The sequence below is a fragment of the Syngnathoides biaculeatus genome, chromosome 12 (genome assembly GCF_019802595.1).
Source record: "Syngnathoides biaculeatus isolate LvHL_M chromosome 12, ASM1980259v1, whole genome shotgun sequence".
NCBI lineage: Eukaryota > Metazoa > Chordata > Actinopteri > Syngnathiformes > Syngnathidae > Syngnathoides > Syngnathoides biaculeatus.
Window position 1 is genome coordinate 5,805,954 of NC_084651.1, and position 4,748 is coordinate 5,810,701.

A 4,748-nucleotide genomic window follows, 5' to 3' on the forward strand; every position below is an offset into this window, starting at 1 on the left:
CTTGCCTCCCTCTCGGGGGGCTGCACTGGGAATAATCCGCCGTCGGTGATGACGGATGAGATTTTATAACGATGTTGAACGCTCACTTTTAGGAAAGGCTATTTTATACATCTGTGGTTTTACGTGAGGACAGCCGAGGTTCTCGGTTCAAATGTCGGCTTCGGCCTTTTTCCGTGCGGAGTTTCCATGTTCTCACCAGCTTCCTCCTACATGCCAAAAACATGCTTATTACAGTCATTGAAAAAGACAATGGACCTTTCCAACTGGCGATCTTAAGCTCCGCCCCCTCTGCTACAGTTACCATCCCCCACAAGCGTCCAAAAAGGCGACTGAACAGAACAGGTTTGAAGTCGATTTTCTAACGCATATTCCAGATAATATTGCGGTATGTTTTTGACTAAACGTGTCAGACTTCTACAGAGTTCTACGGAGAGGTCTCAACTATTTCACGCAAGGATATGTACACGGAATTAAGATTTTGGACGGAGCAGGACGCAATGTCAGAGTTACAGCGAAACGTTGGCTATCGATGGAAAAAAAGTTTGACGCCTCACAAATTTCATACTGAACTCCAACAGGATAAAATTGTGGAATTGTACTGCGCATCTAAAGCAGGCGGAGTACTATTTTACTTGGAAAGATCACGAGTGGGAGTATTCATTTGACTTGGCTCCTAATGGAACCCAGTGCTCTGTCTTAAAAGTCTGATGTGATACAAATGGCCAAATAGACATTTCTCTTGCATGACATGGCGCATTTACGACTTTTCGGCATAAAACCTGACACACTTCGTTCAGCAGGTCAGTGATACGCTAACAAAGTGAAAGTTGTTCCCCTGCAATAATAAAGCACTGATAATAATGAAATCAAACTCAGAGAAGATACTTCTCACTCACTTGCCTTCGAACATACAGCCTTGTTTGTGTTGATATTGTCCACATTTAGTTGAACGTGCGCTCTTCCGCGAGCCTTAAACCATCGTAGACACTTCGTCTGACAGCCAGCATTGCTTGTGGGACAACATGGCGGCAGGGGCGTGTCAAGCCAGGGGTTAAGACAATGCGGCGGTCTGATTGGCTATTATTGTACGAGTGATTGACAGGTCAGAAAGGTCCATCGCCCTTAGGTGGGAATTCTTTATCTCAGTCCCCGGTGAAGTCAAGCCGGGCTCAGCTCCAGCCCACCCGTGCCCATAACGAGGACAAACGCAAAAGAAAATGCATGGATGGATGAATAAACTATATGACGTAACCATGCAGGTCTCGTTAAATTGACCCCCTCAAAAAAGTATCAGAAATGACTTGTCAAATCCAAAGTGATACATTGGCGCCATCTACATGGATGAGTTTGTTATTGTGGCGGTGTGAAAACCTGGTTTTCACAGAAAAGCTGGGGGAAACCCATCTTCGACACCTACCCATTAAAAAAAAAAAATACTTTATGAATATACAATAAACCGTCGGATTCCACTTTACGAATATAAACATCCACAGCTGGAAATTACAAATCAGTGCAGATCGCCAGTTTTTGCTCTTATCAAAAAATTCAATTGAAAATAAAAAAAAGGTAACATTTTATTGACGTGAAAATGCTTGTAGTAGTATATTACTAAAGGAAGAGCGGACAGAATATGGACAGCTCCAAAACCACTTTTGAATTTTTCATTTTTTTTTTTTTTTTAAATCAGTGTTGTTAAAGACCGCAAGCTATTTAATGCACTTACAATTGGCTAAAAAATTTGTAGAATATGAGTGTGCAAATATCGGCTAAAGTTTCCACCTAACAGCAAGGATATAATGAGCTGAGTTTCCAATAATTTACTCTAAAGGAGGTATTACGCGGATGGAATACATATATTATTATTATAATCTTATCTCCAATATATAAAGAATATTACGCATTTACAATACTTGTTACTGGACGCTGTCAATCAGTCGGAAGGTGGTCCTCACGTACTCCCCCGGCCACCCATTTCATTAGGAACACCAGCAAACCTAATTCATCCGCAACAAAAGGAAAATTAAAAACGGCATCAGGTCGGAAGGGTTGTTTTCTTCTGTTGCTAAGCCACCGTCTTCGGCCGGCACCCACACAATTTCTATTTTACCCATACAAACGGCCTATACATGAGTTACCAGAGCAACATCTCAAATGCACCATTTCAATAAATACAAAGCAATGCAGGAAACACACACCAAAAAAAAAAAAGTGTTTACCTGAACTGCTGCAACTCAATGTGTCCACTCCTTGGCCGCTTGTGGAACTGCCATGACGTCATTGTTTTCGCTCCCAAAACCGGAATGACTCTTCTGAGAATGCAGTGGTATGTAGTAAAATCTTTTTTTTTTTTATTATTATTCTTCAAGGGCGTCCCATGTAGCTTTCTATTATAGCTTACAAACGTGGCGTATGCATAAAATGGGACAAACGGTGTACATACAAAGATGCGTACAGGACAATTCAGAAAAGAAAAAAATAAAATGAAAATAAAACAAGAGCTTGATTGGCCAACCAAAGAGAAATGTCTTCTCCGCCTTTCATCAAAACATTACAGTCCAATTTGGACAATTACTTCAATCTAAATCACTACATGGCTGCACGTAACACGTTGTGCTCTCATGGAAAACAAAAAACAAACAAAAAAAAACAGATGACTGGACAAATGTCTCAAAACATAAAAACACTGCCAAGCCGTTTGAACTGTGTGCAAAAATCACAACAACAAAAATAAAGAGTCCCTTACCTTCTCCTTTTGAAATGTTCAACTGAGGAAGATAAACACTTAAAATTTAGGTGTCAACTATTACAAGGGTTTGGAATTTGAAATTAAAATGTCATGTTTTGAGCCTGTGGCAGGCAAATGGATCATGACACCAGGACTGTTTTTTTTTTCCCACATTCATGGAAAAATGACGCAATTCCCCACTTCACGCCGCCATCTTGTTGCCCCTTTTAAGAGACATCACACAATTATTTTTTTTTTTCCCAGTATGATTGGAAGACCGGCAAATAAATAGTCTCCAAACAGGCGTTTGCTAAAATACATGACTCAAAAAAAAAAAAAAAAAAAATTAGATAGTCATCTATTGGGTCAAATTTAAGGATGAACCAAAATTGTATCCCAAATATTTGCTACTGTTTACATTGTGAGAGCCTAATAGCGTCCTCTGGGTCTCACGGAATAACCCTAGCTTTCATGGACCAAAGGATGGATTTAAAAAAAATAATAATAAAATAAAAATCACTTCTGGGATTTTATAACAGTTCCTCTGAGGTAGGTTCCCCAGCCCTGTTGTGTAAGAAGCACATTCAGAACCATTTCAGTCACACTGTAAACTATTCCAACACTTCAATGAACATCCTTTGACCAGGGAGCAATGCTGAAGCAGGGAGGTACACTCATACGGTATTTATTATCTGACCAAATGTAACCATCGTAAAGTCAGACCAATATCAGTATTGTAAAGTTTGATTTTTTTTTTTTTGGCCTTTGGATCAGCGGTCAGGGGTTGACAACAGCGGTAAATGTTAAACTTGTTCGCGGAACGACGTTTGAGCATTTACTTGATTTACTTTTACGGTCTGCCCTCACTCATAAGTGAGTTCAGCACACTAGCACGATGACTGGCGAAGGTCCCCGCCGTGCACTTTATCCTGTATAAATCGGTCCACTATTCGCAATCCCAAATCGGTATCAGACTCCCTGATTGTGATGTGAAATGGAACCGTAGTAAATCTGTGAGCTCACCGAAGGTTGCGGTGACTGTAAAAAAATTCTCCATCGATTCGTTCACTCGCCAGAACAGTCTACAGCATTGGCGTCAACTCATTTTTGTCGGGGGCCGGATTGTAGTTACGATTTCTCTGAGGGGGCCGCTATCATTGTGAAACCATTTTAAAAAAAAAAAAAAAAAAAAAAAAAAAAATCATTAATCACCTCATCCCATTTACACATGAAATTTATGAACTTTGCTACTTTTGGAATCTGAAATCGAGGGTAATTGGGTTTTCAACTGTAACAGAAAAATGCTCGCACTATCTCAATGTTGTTATCATTTACGATATGGCGAATTTTGGTACACATTTCAACAACAATCATGGAAGTTGATGCATGATTTGCCTTCCCGGGCCACATAAAATCATGTGGCGGCCCGGGTCTGGCCCCCGGGCCTTGAGTTTGACACCTGTGGTCTACAGATAAGAGTTAGCATAGCATCTTCTAATCCCACAACAACTACAATTACTAGTCTGGGGGGGGGGGCTTAATTCGTGCTAGAGATGTGTTGTATTTGCCATCTCGAGTACAACAAACATTACAGCAGTAAAAACACACCTCCTTGTGTGTTAGGTCCGCTCGCTTAAAATAAGTTAAATATTGAAAACCAGTAAGCGTGTACCCTGCTTTAGCGCTGGTGTTGCTCCAAGACTTAACTGAATGAATGAAATGAGATGGACTTAGGAAAAAAAAAAAAAAATTAACAGTCATTATCGTCATCCTGTGAACTACAAAGGACGTCAAAGCATTAATAAATACACGGACGCAACATATTTCACTCTAATTTGGGGAAGACCAATCTTTTAGTAAGGCTGGTATTTGTTTGTTTTTTCCTAAGTGGGGGTGAAGGGGGTTTACATTCAAAACCGGACCCCTTGGGACTGCAATGTGACCCGAGGGACGCAAGACACGCGGTACTTGTTTCACAATCAAGCTAAGAAAAGGCACTGTGATATGTCATTATAGATATATA